Genomic DNA, 16,023 nt, shown 5'->3' on the forward strand with positions numbered 1-16,023 from the left:
AACTAAAGAGTAAACATGATAATTATTAGGTTTGAGGTTATAGATTTTTCAGTGAGCCAAGCTTCCACGGCGACATATCATAATGTACTATTACCAATATTTTATATATATTTGACGGTAACAAGCCACGGCTGAAAGCCTCCCACCAGCCAACCCACAAACAATGTATAACCCACGGAATAAGCTTTAGCTTTAGCGTTCTATGTTCTCTGGTAAAATCAACTCGTGTGTTAGGTTAAAATTTTCCTCATAATCACAGTTACTTATTGAACCGCAAGCTTAATATGGTTACCCAAAGGTTGAGGTTACCGAATTCATTTGAAAACGTCGTACAAAATCAATTTTTTTTGTTAAACTAGTTATTAAGAGCGCGTAGCGCGTCGGTACGATATGGATAAAATTCGAAGCGCAAACGAGATGCCGAATTATGACTTTCACGTGAGTGAAAAGCACGGAGCGATTGACGCGCGACGCAAATTTTTTGACGTGAGCGCCAAAACCATTTTTACCTAATTGCAAGTAATTTAAACAACATAACGAAAAAAAATTTAAGAAAATAAGTTTGCTTTTCCTGAGATTGAAAGCAAAATGTGAGCAAAACATGTATTTTTCAAAAAAATAAACTATCGAGAAAAGTTTTACAAATTTTGTATTTTGTATAGTCATAACAAAGCTAAGCACTTTGAAATATCATTTACCCAAATATCAGGCTCCTAACTTTTACAGAATCTGAGATCTAGAACCATTTGTAACCACCAAATTACATATTGCACACTCTTAAGCACATGAACAACTTGACTTGAGCCATCCATCCGTTCAGTTTCCTTTGGAAGTTACTCAAAAAGTTGCCATACTTGGCACTTGGCATAATTAGTTTCCAAAGCATTAACAAGACGGGAAAGCGTGCTCAACCGAGCACGTAATATTCACATGCAGTTACCAAAACTATATCTTCCACTTTGATTGTCTGGCTGGAGGCCAGACTCAGTTTTGAACCTAATAATAATTTCAAATTGCTTCAAATCTTTGGCAGACCGTTTAGTGTGGTATAATTAGTAATCTGTTGAGCTCAATAGAATAAAGTTGGCGTACATCAAGATTTATTCATTAAGAATTGAAGGAAAAAGACAAATTGTGTGTCCTTTTTTATTTCTATCTAATCTCGTGTCGTAATATTCCAATTAAGAAATTAAAAAATATATTATAATGGCTTAGATTATTCACATGCATACTGTAATAAATTAAAAAATAACATTATTACACAGCTCTTTGTATGGAAAGTGTGTTATAATATATCAACATATCACTTTTTTACTATTCACAGTTAGAGCTCTGGGTTCTTGATTTTTTAACAATATTTTGTTATCTTTTATATTTTAAAATTTCACGTTGGTTATTTTTAATTAAATAATTAATTAATTTAATCCATCAATCCTTTACCTTCTAAGTCGCGGAAAATGTAGTAGTATTTAACTTTGTTAGATTCTTATTGCGTGAGATTAAATAAAGTATAGTATGAAACGTGCATTACAGCTCGTGTCTCTATTATAAAACTCACTTCTTTCGTTTTATAAAATGCAACCCGTGCTTTAATGGCCGTCATTATGCAACCGTTTCATAATTAACTATTTTTCTTTATTTTCCTTTATTTATTTTCCCGGAGTAAGAAAATTGGCGGAGTTACACCCTCGTGCTGGCGTGGCTATGAGAGCACGTAAAGCCGTTGCTGGTCATTAATCCAAGTGATTTTCAAAAAAATCAGACATTAAGCTAAGCTATATTCTGTATGTCAACTATATTATGTGTGCTGTAGCATGGTGCGGATGACAGTTGCCTTATGATGTTCATAATACGTATTATTATCGTGAATAGCGGATAACTTTCAAGAGTGAAACGGGCTGTTACCTGCACCATACTATAGCGCACGAACTGTAGGTATAGTAATCCTGTGTTAACCGGATGAAGAAACTGTCTAGGAAGGAACGTAATTTTGGCTTTTCAGTCATAGATCAGTCAGTCAGGGGTGGTTTTTATGTAATTGTATAAAAAGATGCAATAAATTTGGGAAAATGTTCAAGGAACGTCGGATGCGGGATCGCATTATTTATTTTTTCTTTATGGAAATGAGTGATACAAGAAAATATATTACTTTGCAAGAGAAATTGTTGGGATACACGAAGTTTGCGTGAATCTTTGTTTTCTTTGTTGTATTGGCTGACGATGTTGGCATTGATTGAATATTTTGTTGTACATGTGACGATTGTCATAATTATCATCCTATTTTAACAATCCATTACTGGATTAGCTCACTAACTATATACAGAAGTTCAAACAATGCTGCTCCAATGTGGTTTCATTATCATCATATCAGCCGCCTTTTGTAGGGTCTACTAAACACCACGTTCCTGAGCCGTCTGCATCCAGCGAATCCCTGCGACTCGCTTGATGTCGTCAGTTCACCTGGTCGTCGATCCTCGACAACTCTTCTAGTGCGGGGTCGTTATTCCAGCACCTTGGGACCCCAACGCCCATTGGCTCTTCGAACTATGTGGCCTGCCCATTGACACTTCAGCTTCGCGACTCGTTTAACTATGTCGGTGACTGGTTCTTACACGGATCTCCTCATTTCTGAATGAAGTTTAGCGTATTATAATGCTTTTAGAATATTAGAAGATTATCATAATAACTGACATACTCGATTAAAACATGAATAAACTATCGTAAAAATTATTACAAAATCTCTGTTAGAATTACCTACGTAGTTTATAGTAGGTACTAACGTTAGAATTTCGATTCGTTCAGCCTCTTCTACAGAGGCTGATTGAATCTTATACACTTTTAACACAAATCTGGTCCAATTAACTTGACTTATTGATCTGAACAGCCTTCCTGATGTTCTATTCTACTCATACTACTTACGTATGCTTTAAAATCTATAAAGCTTCAAAATTGATACTCAATTCAAAATCTTAATATATAAATGCGAAAGGTGATTATCGCGAAATCTCGTACAAAGACGAAATTTGGCAGGGAGGTTTAGTAGGTATCCGCTAAGAACGGATTTTGAGGTAGGGCCGGATTAAGGAGGTCGGGCGGGCGTAGTCGCGGGCGTCCGCTAGTTATCATATACAACACAATGGACATAATAGGACAACACACGTTCAGATGGGACAAGCTATTCGATAATAGCCACTTAGATGGCACAAAGCAGTCTGTTGCAAAGGGATGTTTAGGATAGGAGTAAGGTGATCTTTAGACCTTAATCTCGTAAGAAGCCTTAATAGCTTAGCGGTAAAGAGGTTGGACACATCACCGAGAGGCGCTGGTTTGATTCAATAATCCTGCGGGTGGGAATCAAACCAGAAGTAATACCAAATACTGTATAGCGAATGGGTACGACAATTCGTAGCCATTTCTAATACAGTATTTTTGGCTAATTAGAGGGGAACGGAACTATTTGTCTTTTAATTAGATATGGCGAGTTTTCCTTTTTGTAAAAAGATTATCGAAATACCGCTTTTTCGTCTGCAATCCAATAAAGAACTTGTATCTTATATACTGTGAACTGTTACAGGCGATAGTTTTTGTTAATTAAGGGATAATAATAAAATTGTTTGAAGGTATTATTTTCAGTCGGATATCTTTAGTATATATACCGTGGAAGCTAAACCAAAACGATACAATTATACAAATTTCAATTACGTTTGAGCAGTGAAAATGTTCATATTGAAAAGTAAATTCATTTGTTATTAATTTGTTTAACATTATTTGTAATAATGGTCATACAAATCCATATGGATTTTATATTCAATTCAGTGAAAACGTTAATTAAAATTTTCATCAAATCAATCATTTTAATCAATCAATAAGTGCATACCATTTGAAATGACTTCAGAATTAAACATAATATCACATATTAAACGTGTATCATCAACATAAATACTTAAACTTTGTTGATAATTTTTGAATATGATTGTAACGTACCCGATATCCGTTTACGTAATTGTGTTAGTTAGACTATTTGTAACTCGAGAAAGGCTGGGCGGATCTGGATAAAATTTAGCACAAGGTTAGATTATCGTATCGAATACCACATATGCTGCTACAGTTCCAATATTTGAACAAGGACGAGATTCAAAAGGATTAAACCGAGGGGTACAACTAGTAACTTGTAGACTTAAAATCATTGAAGCTGTGAGGTTTCCATAAATATACCAGTCTAAGAAGAGCCTACAACAAAGTAGATATAATTAAGAAAATATTTCATATATATAACTATAAAACACCTTTGCTTGTAAAGTATCTCTTAATTAACCAATTTCAATACAGTAATGTACCTCATTACGCACATGTGTTGTAATGTAATTTAAAACATTTATCATCCATCTAAAACGAACGGTACTTTTTAAATCTTAGGAAAGAGTTTTTATGGCAGAAAAGTGCTCAACATTTTATTATTAAAATTAACTTTGTGAGATAAAATATAATAAAAAAAACATTTAATTCTCCTATTTTAATAATTTTTACAATAAATGGCAACTATTTATTTGTAACAGAGACACAAAAATATTAATTTACTTTATTTATGTTTTTGGCGCATTGCTTAAAAAACGCACGCACTTCGTTATCTGTGCAAAAATGACAGACGTACCAAAATGTCATCATACGAAAAACAGGCATAGATGCAAATTCATTTTCAGAAAGTGTGTTCAAAGTGTGTTTCTTCAAATGTGTTATAAAACGTCGTATGACATACGTGCCTTTTGATAGTTACAGCCCCTGCTTCTTTACTATAGCTCTCGCATACGGTTCGAGCTTGCAACATCGTCTCGGCTGTGATTTTCAACTTATCGCACTTATATCACAATGTCGAATTTACACACGGTTGTTGTGTAAATTCGTCCAAGAAACCCTAAACGAAAATGTATAACCAAATAACAAAAAAACGTGCAAACATAAAAACAAAACAATATTATGTTATAATTTCCACGCGGTGACCTAAAATGAATGCGTGGTTTTATATTTTATAACGTGTTTTGAAGTAATGTGTTGTGAAAATATTTGCCCACTTAACTTGCAAGCGGATTGTGGTCCTGTTTAGCATAATGTATTCAGGGATCCAATATGTGAACCAAACACGGCCAATAGCGCCCAAACCTCCTGGGACGTGATACAGGCTTAGGACGCCGCTGCTTTGGATTATTTTTTACGCAACCTTGCTTTGTTTAATTTATATCGTATGCTTAAATCTGTTTATTACACGCTTTTCAGTATAATAGCTTCACTTGTATAATAGCTTATGTAAAGAATTTTGCAAGGAAAGGTGGAGGGTACAAGAGCACGTGGCAGGTCATCAATGCGCTGGACTGACCAAGTAAAAACCGCTTTCCATGGATTGCTCCACGAATGTTCTAGGAGAGCCACACTACGGGAGGAATGGCGACGGATAGTGAGGCTTGCCACCGCACCCAAATGACGACCAAGAGACATGACATTACAAGAAGAATGTAAGAAAATCTTAGAATTTTAATTTGACTCACTTTCTGGTTTTCGATTAGGGTGGAATTTTGCACGCGCTCTGAGTTCTGATGACACATATATGACTATATATATATATTATATTATAGCTAAGAAACGCCATTATAAATCCAATATGGCGGCCTCCCCAAGATGGCGGATTGGCTGTTTGAAATCCACCTCCATGATAAGGATAGTGGGTAGTGACCCTGCTTTCTGCATCCACGGCCGTGGGTTCGATTCCCACAACTGGAAAATATTTGTGTGATGAGCATGGGTGTTTTCCAGTGTCTGTGTGTATTTATACATTATAAAAGTATTTATATGTAGTATATAATTGTATATTAATATTATAATATTAACTATCTTAGCACCCATAACACAAGCTACTCTGTATGCTTACTTTGGGGCTAGATAGTGATGTGTAATGTTTAAGTATATTTATTTATTATTATTATTTAAGGATAACAAATGAAAGAGGTTGCTGTTAGGAATACGAAAAAATAGTCACGTGACTTAATTAGAATATTTGTAACTTTTAGTGCGTGCTCAAAGCGTGTTATTTAGTTTTTTAAACTATTTAAAGTTATTTTTTCATTACTTTTTATTTTTACATTACTTTTTTTTTTTAAAGAATATTTGCCATATTTTTTAAATATGACCAATATTCCCATTCCCCTCCAACTAGTCGGGTAAGACTGTGCTAGGAGTGGGTACGACAATAGACCAACGGAGCGGAGTTCGAACCACCACCCCTCGGTGATGAGTCCGACTGCTTTACCGTTAAGCTATTGAGGCTATTAAACTTAACATTATTAAAATGCTCAACATCACTCAGCGGGCGATGGAGCGAGCTATACTTGGAGGTTTTCTGTGTGATCTTATCAGAAATGATGAGATCCGCGGAAGAACCAAAGCGAGTCGCGAAGCTGAAGTGGCAGTGGGCAGGGCACATAGTTTGAAAAACCGATGGACGTTGGAATCCCAAGGTGTTGGAATAGCGACCCAGCACCGGAAAGTTGGTCGACTCCCCACTAGGTGGACCGAGACATCAAGCGGGTTGCAGGGAGCCGCTGGTTGTTGGCGGTTCAAGACCGTTTTGTTTGGAGGTCCATGCAAGATGCCTATGTCCATCGGTTGTTAATGATGATGATGATGATGATGATGATGATGATGATGATGATGATAGTTAGTTTTAAAGGAAACAATTCCTTTCGCCCGTTGGTCACAATTCCCGGGTTCTGCTGAAAGAGGTGTAACATCAACTTTCTAGCGCTTGAGACTGACTAACTAAAAATTTCATGAAAGCCAGAAAAGCTTATACTTAAAGCGATTAATCGACGCCTCCCGTGACCAGAAGGCTATACTATATTTTGGTCAAAGAATCAGTTTAGCAAAGAATCATTATTGAAGGCTGGCAGTATTGCCACGTTGCATACGTGGCAATACTGCCAGCCTTCTGGGCACATTACCAACGAACATCGATTCGGATGAATTCTACGACGCCTATGTCTGTAGATATAATTATATATTACATTTTATTTTATCTTTATAATAGGTATAGCTAATTAATTTAGTTAGCTAAATGTTATAATTTTAGTAGTTGTAAATAATTGTACATTTTTTTAAATTAGTAGATGAAATCTCATCATCAACATTATCAACCTATATTCGGCTCACTGCTGAGCTCGAGAATCTCAAAATGAGAAGGGTTAGGCCAATAGTCCACCACGCTGGCCTACCTGCGAATTGGCAGACTTCACACACGCAGAGAATTAAGAAAATTCTCTGGTGTGCAGGTTTCCTCACGATGTTTTCCTTCACAGTTTGATACACGTGATATTTAAATTCTTAAAATGCACACAACTGAAAACTTGAAGGTGCATGCCCCGGACCGGATTCGAGCCTACGAACTCCGGAATCAGAGGCAGAGGTCATATCCACTGGGCTATCACGGTTCTAGATGTAATATACGTTGTTGAAATAAATTTATTGGGATAGTAATAAGAGAAATAACTAATTACAAAATGGAATAGTCCACTAATTATAATTTACATGACAAATATTCAAATTGGAATATGTGTTATTTTCCATAAACATCGAGCTAATTTGTTAAAATTAATACTCGGTCGCTATTTCCCGATGGACCGCAAATGTTTCAATGAATTTCAATGTTTAACGAAATAATAAAATACCTTACATTATTATAATTGTTTGAACAAAACCGTTTTAATAACACAGAAATTAATTTACATCCTTATTTTGGTTTACATAATTTAAGTAAATAAATTTTCATACCTATTGTAAAACGGTCGAATACAGTGACGAAAGTTATCGTTTTGCCTTTTAATACTAATACATTAACAACCCGTATTCGGCTCACTGTTAAGCACGAGTCTCCTCTCAGAATGAGAGGGTTTAGTTATATTCCACCATCGCTGGCCCAATGCGGAGTGGACTTCACACACGTAGAGAATGAAGAACATTCTTTCTCAGGTATGCAGGTTTCCTAACGATGTTTTTCCTGTTTCACTGTTTGAGACACGTGATATTTAATTTCATTAAATGCAAATGACTGAAAAGTCAGAGGTGCCGGATTCAAACCTACCCCTTTCAAGTCTAAGGCAGAGGTCATATCCGCTGGGCTATAAGGGCTTAAATTACTCTTTATACCCTAAGTATAATATTTTAATGAATTAATTGTGATAATATATAATAAAAATTTTAATAAAAAAAATACAACCGACTTCAAAACCAAAAAACGTACCCAGTAAACTAAAAAGCGAAAAATAACATCATAATATGTTCTACCTGCTGATCAGTATGAAGGCGGTGCTAAGCCGGTGATGTATTAATTCAAGCCATTTAGATTTTGCAGACAGTGTTGTTTCATGTGGTCCTGTCAGAAATGGCTTAAATCAAGACAACACCGGCTAAGCACCGCCTTCATACTGATCAGCAGGTAGAACATATTATGATGTTATTTTTCGCTTTTTAGTTTACTGGGTACGTTTTTTGGTTTTGAAGTCGGTTGTATTTTTTTTATTAAAATTTTTATTATTTTTCCATTTTTAGTGTAAAATTTCATCTCAAACGAACACATCAGACCCCTACTGACAGTCACAACCCATCTTGGTACAAAATTCTCAGCAATACAAATTAATCAAGCCCAAGCACAAGGTAGCTACCGTAATCCGGCAAGGGGTTCCCTTCATTGACCTTGGTCTTCATCATCAGACCCCTAATAACAGACACAACTCATCTAGGTAGAAAGTTCTCAGCAATACGAATTAATCAAGGCCAAACACAAGGTAGTTACTGTAAACTGTTAAGGAGTTCCCTTAATTGTCCTTGGTCTTCATCACCAAACCCCTAAATGACAGTCACAACCAATCTATGTGGAAAGTTCTCATTAATACAAATTAATCAAGCCCAAACACAAGGTAACTGCTGTAAATCGCCGAGGAGTTCCCTCGTCAGTTTTATGGCTCCATCATCAGATCGATTTCAAACCTTCATGAAATTGTAGTGCTTAAAAGTACTAAATGGAAAAGTTTACGAACACACTAGACACCTATATAATTTTCGAAAGTTCCCCTCAATTTCTCCAGGATTCCATCATCAGATCTTGACATGATGGCAATGGGACCAAATGGGGACTATACCGTTTTAAAAAAAAAAAAGAATTTTTGAAATCGGTCCAGGCGTCTTTGAGTAATCGGTGTACATACATAAAAAAAAAAAAAAAAAAAAAAAAAAAAAAAAAAAAAAAAAAAAAAAAAAAAAAAAATACCGACCGAATTGAGAACCTCCTCCTTTTTGAAGTCGGTTAAAAATGCATATTCATCGTTCATTACTTACGAAAAGTGATACTAGATGGCGTTACTTGTAGTTTGCTGGTTCTTAGAAGTATTCGATATAGGTTGAAAAAATTAATGAAATAAATAAATTAATTAAACAATTAAAAAAAACCGACTGCACAAAGTATAAAAAAACTGAAAAGAAATAAAACAAGCTCAGTCCAGAAGTGTACAAAGCAATTAGAAAACAGTCGGGACCTATTATATTGAATAGAATGATTTTTGTCTATATTATTTACAGGTACAGGGTGTTTTTAGCCCCTTGTATAACAATCTACTATTGTCACAAACGGCTTAACAACAGCAACATTAAACATACCTACATTCTGTGATACGATGTAATACCTCAGTCATGGATTTTCAATTCGAATTTCTTGGAAATTTTGCACAGGAATATCAGGTGAAAATTTGGCACGACATTTTCGTAGGTAACTAATATACGTTGCCTATTCCGTAACTCGATAGCTTTGAGTAAAATTCTGGGAAATTCATTAAAACAATGCCAACCTGACCGGTAGAGACGTATTAAGTTATGTCCGCACAGGAAATTGATTTGTGAAAATTATACTAGAAAACGGTTGGGACTATTTTCTTCCTACAAATAGTAAAGCGAAAGTTTGTATGGATGTTTGTTACTCTTTAATTTTTAATGATGTTATGTTAAATTTTAATGATGATTTTAATGATGAAAATTATTGTTATACTAGCAGACGCCCGCGACTTCGTCCGCGTGGAATTCAGTTTGTCACAAATCCCACGGTTACCATGGATTTTTCCGGGATGAAAAGTAGCTTATGTGTTAATCCAGAGTAAAATCTATTTCCATTTCAAATTTCAGGTAAATCGCTTCAGTAGCCGCAGCGTAAAGGAGGAACAAACATACACACACATAAACTTTCGCCTATAATAATATTGTGATTGTATGATTTCTTTTTCGAAAGAGCAACTGTTGAGTTTCTTGTCGGCTCTTCTCAGCAGAACCTGTCTTCCGAACTGGGTAGAGTCATTACAACTTGACTTTTCAAAAGTGGTTGTAATCTAAGCGTAATTGAATTAAATGAATTTTGAATTATTTTTGACGTGACAACGTCTTATAATTCGATGAAGCTGGCTGTACACTCGAAACTCAAAAAAGACAACGTCACGCGTCTTTTCCTCGCTCTAGGTTTGAAAACTTTTTTTTACAAGAAATAAAGTATATCCTGGTCTATGAAGATTAATAAACAATATTTTAGAAAAACGAACATTTTTCTTCAACAAAAAAAAATGCAACCATTCCTTCAGTATTTTTTTTAGGACGTTGTCACGTTCAACTATCGTCAGTAAACCGACTTTACAGACAACCTTTACAGTATTTATGGACTAAGTGCCTGCAATAGCTAGACAGACCTCGTTTTACTCGTATGAAGATTTGTCAGTATGTGCTATCATTTATTAAAATTCACAGCATATTCTATTAAGTCAGCATGACATCGATTATATCAATATCGGCAAGCAGCGTTTCTGAGGCACCTAAATCAAATAGATTCAGTCCAACCCATCTCGGAAGTGAAATGAGCTGGAATCGAATCCCTTTTCAGATGAGCTCGGCATTCGTCGGTACAAAGCGTACGAATACCGTTCCTAATGTACTTCCTTATTGCGGTATTCGTATAGAATGTAAATAAAGTTGCCCCGTACGGGTTATATATTTTAGCGGAAACTTTTCTGGAAAGTTTTTAGAAGATTTGCATTTTTTGACACATTTTTTGATTGAAGTACCTCATTAGTTCAATTACTTTGGTACAAAGTGTAGGAATATCCTTCCAAATGTACCTCCTTACTACGGTATTCGTATAGAATGTAAACAAAACTGCTCCGTACGGGTTATATATTTCAGCTGCAACTTACTGCTTCCTTAGCTTTTTAGAAGACTTTACACTAGGTGGACCGAAGACATCAAGCGAGTCACAGAGAGCCGCTGGATGCTAGCGGTTCAAGATCGTAGTGCTTGGAGGTCCATGCAAGAGGCCTATGTCCAGTGTGGATGTCTATCGGCTGATAAGGTAGGTAAGGAAAGGTACGAGGTGTTGACTTCAAGCTCTGGGTTGGATTTTAAAATACAGAGTTTATCTTTCTTCCTAGAAATCCAGATAATGGGGTGGCACTGCACCCCGAGCCTTGAGCAGCCTGACATTGTCAACGTAGGTGGAGTTATTCTAACTAATTATTATTTAACTAATAACTAATTATTATTAGGAGTTATTCTAATTATTAAAATTAAAATAGCTTACTGTGAATACGAAAAATAAATAATAATGTGAAAGATACATACATAATATGTAGGTAACCCTTTTAATATCAATTAAGTAAAAAAAAAATAGCAGACGCTCGCGACTTCGTCCACTGTAAACATTCAACCCCTATTTCATCACTTTAGTTTTAAAAATTCATGAACATTATATTTCGTAATTTTTGAACAAATTTTTAAAACTGTCACTGTAAAAATGACGGACTTTTCATACATACTTTCAGCCCCTATTTAACCCCCTTTTATTTTTATTTTAGAATCAAAAAGTATAGGGTACGTTTTGTTTGTTTCACTATTCTATCAAAATTCATCTTGATCGTTTAACCGTGAAAGAGTAACAGACAGACAGACAGACAGACTTACTTTCGCACATAAATACAGTCATGGTATGCAGTTTTAATATTATCAAGACAAGACCGTTTCCAAAAAAAGGTACGACTATACAGTGTGCCGGGCATTTGCACTCACAAAGCCCCAAAATATCTGCAATCTCATAAGACCACACATTAGACCTTCATCGCTGACCTCATGACCCTTATTACGATAGCAGCAAGAGTCTCAGGTGCGGTGAACAATCAACAGTACGCTATTTAGTAAATGCGTCACCTTTTTATACGAATTCTGACCCTAGCTTTTACTATAACAAATGAATTCTATAATAGGTAATTAAATCCATACTTAATATTATAAATGCGAAAGCAAGCCTATCTGTCTGTTTGTTACCTTTTCTCGGCTAAACTGCTGCACCAATCAAGATGAATTTTGGTATAGCGGTAAATTGTTAATGTTTGTATGGATAGTCCTCAATTTTTAAAGTTATAGTTATAAACACAGATATAAGAGGTAACTAGATTTATAAAGTGTCAATTCTTTGTATTGAAACTAGCGTACCCAGGGGCGTGGCCTAAATGGCTTTTTGATATTTAGTCGAAAATTAAATATGTCACCCTTACTTTAGAGTTCAATATTATTTATTCCTTTTGTCACAGAACAAAACAAGACTGCTAATACATGTGCGGACACGCTTGCGTTGTACCGCACACCCGGGTGTACGCGGGCCACGCCCCTTTGCTACTTCTATTGCTAAAAGCGTTATCTTTTAGCGTTGTCTGTTCTGTGGTTATAAATATCCTATTAATATGACAAACGCGAAAGTTTGTATTGATGTATGTTTGTTATTCTTTAACGTCGCTACAACTGAAGTGGTTTGGCTGTAATTTTGAATGGAAATAGATTATAAAAAATCCATGGTTTCCCGAGATTTGCAAAAACTGATGATTTTGGTGATATGAATGTTTGTTACTCTTTCACGCCTCGACTTGTAACTGTTTCAAAATGCCTCATATAAATATAAGAGAATAAAACATACATTTTATCAAGTGTTGATCTTCCAAAGGTTAAAATATTTTAATTGGTATGTGATCGTCTCAATCGGCCCAGCTGGGGATCGAACCCAGGACCTGCGTCTTGTAAATCCACCGTGCATACCACTGCGTGACGGAAGCCGTCAAATTTGATATAGATGATATTTTATCAATTGATTTGATGTTTATTTTAAAAGGTTGATAATCTCACAAACCTTACCTCTTTGTAATATTAGTATAGATATCTGGATGACACCCCAAAATTAGTACAAAGGTCACGTTTTTGTATGAATTCAGACAAAGGTAGAGGAGCCCGCCCTCCCATTTGCGCTGTCGGTAAATCTCTATACATACGAGCACTGAATTTATGTCTTTATGCCGCCGTACTTAGACCGGGGTTGAAGAGGAGTAATAAAATGTTTATGGCTACGTGTTGGTTAATTTTATTATTCTATATGTTTATTTTTGTACTGTTGTAGCTTCGTTCAACTGGATAAAATAAAACAATCTTTTTTAATTCAATTAAATGTTTGCGCTTGAGTGCAGTCTTATAGCTATTTAAATCATTTATTGCATTAAAAAACTTTTTCGCAAATCTTGCACAAACTATAAACTTTTTCGAGCCCATGTGTTAATCCAGGGTATAATCCAATAACCATCAAATTTTCGCGAATCTCGCAAAAACCATGGATTTTTCGGGATAATCCTATCCTAGCCTATGAGTTAATCAAGGATATATCTTCGTTTTAACTTTCAGCAAAATCGGTTCAGTAGTTGCGGTGTTAAAGAGTAACAAATATCCCATGGGAACAATGAATTTTTCCGGAAAAAAAATAGTCTGTGTATGAAAAATAGATGTTAATGGTAGAAATAAAAATAAAATTGTTACACACCACATTAGGTTACATAAAATTGGTAATTCTTTTAAGAGTAATTAATATACTTATGTTTTTATAGCAAACTGCCACATGGAGCCGCTGGCATGTCTTTCAAAAAGTTCAAAGTGTTTATTAAACGCCAGCGTACAGAAAAGTCTTATTATATATAGTACCTATTAATAATCATATAGATGATAAAAAAATCTTGGTGTTGATCTACACTATACGATTGTGTACTTAGTTCTAGAAAAATATGGTAGTAAACAAAAAAAATAAACCTTCAGTGGGTTTGTTGTGGGCCTCGGACCAAGGCGCATTTGCAACTCTCGTAACTTTAATTTTAAGTTTGCGATTTTATTTACCACCATGAAATCATGACATAACATGACATTTCTAAAGTGCTTGTAAACTACGCCTGATTGAAATAAATTAATTTTGAATTTGAATTTGAATCCAGGCTACAATCTATTTCAATTCCAAATTTCAGTGACGACGTGAAACCATAACCATCAGATTTTTGTAAATCTCGCAAAAAAACGTGGTTTTTCGAGATATAAAGTAAGTTTTAAATTTCAGCCAAATCGGTTTAGTTTTAGTAGTTGCGACATGCAGTCATGCGTAACATAACATCAATACAAACTTTTGCGTTTATTATATTTAGTGTAGGATTTATGGGGCATTATATTTTATTGTGGGGCAAGGCTGCCGATATACAATCTATATTTGTTCTTCAAAAAAGAGCAATTCGAGCAATATATCAATTAAAATCACGCGAGTCCCTCCGTCAAAAGTTTAAAGAAATAGGTATACTAACAGTAGCCTGTCAATATATATATAACAGTATAGTATATGTAAGACAAAATATTAATTTGTACAAACGAAAAGGAGATTTAAACCCACGTCTTACTAGACACGGGCATAAGTTAGTTATTTCTGCATATCGTCTCCAAAGAGTAAAAAAATCTTTTGTAGGTTTGGGTGTACTCTTCTATAATAAGATCCCCAAGACTGTGATGGACCTGCCAATGCATAGCTTTAAGCAATGTGTTAAAAAACATCTACTTAGTCGAGGGTACTACAACATTGATGAGTTCCTTAATGATAAAGATGCTTGGAGGTCGTTGGATCAGCTTCCACCTTCACACAGAAAGTAAAACTATAAAAAATGTAAACAGTAATTGTTATTAATTGTAAATTATAATACTGTATGAATTTTTCAAAAGAGCAACTGTTGAGTTTCTTGCCGGTATCTTCTCAGCAGAACCTGCCTTCCGAACCGGTGGTAGAATCTTTACAAATAGTCAACTGACGTGTCAAAAGTGCTTGTAAACTGAGCCTACTTGAAATAAATGATTTTTGATTTGATTTGATTTGATTCTGTAATTATGTATCTTTATTCTCTTAACCGCTTTATAAAATGTGCAAAGGCACAAATCAAACAAAGCAGTTTTCAAAAATACAATAGTCTACTTAATTTGGAAATAAGTTAATGCCATGATAAATTGTTATTATTTAAAAATTTAAAAATTAACTTAAACTAAAAAGCAAACAATAACATCTTATATATGTGCTACCTTTTGATCAGTTTGAAGGCGGTGCCAATCCAGTGTCGTGTTTTAATTAAAGATATTTCTGAAATGAATCAAATAAAATGAACTTTATTTGCCTTAATACACTGAAAAAACTACTAAAATTTTGTATTTTAAGCGGGTTTAATTAAAACATCACTGGCTTGGCACCGCCTTCAAACTAATCAGAAGGTAGCACATATATAAGATGTTATTTTTTGCTTTTTAGTTTAAGTTAATTATTGAGTTGGAAGTCGGTTGAATTTTTTTCATTTAAATTTTTATTTTTTTATTTTGAGTATTAGCATACCTACTGCGTGTGAACAAAAATTAATAAGATAAGTACCTAAGTCCAACAATCCCAATTTTGAAAATACTTCTTAACTCATATACAAAATTTCACTCCCCCTTTATCCACACGTAATATGAATATCCAATAAAACGTGACAGGTCATAATAACCAACTAACTTAGGCAGTCACAACTGTTTTATAAAATAAAACAAAGCAGTTTTCAAAAATACTAAGTATATCTATTTAGACTATAA

Source organism: Bicyclus anynana, chromosome 11 (assembly GCF_947172395.1).
Source record: "Bicyclus anynana chromosome 11, ilBicAnyn1.1, whole genome shotgun sequence".
Taxonomy (NCBI): domain Eukaryota; kingdom Metazoa; phylum Arthropoda; class Insecta; order Lepidoptera; family Nymphalidae; genus Bicyclus; species Bicyclus anynana.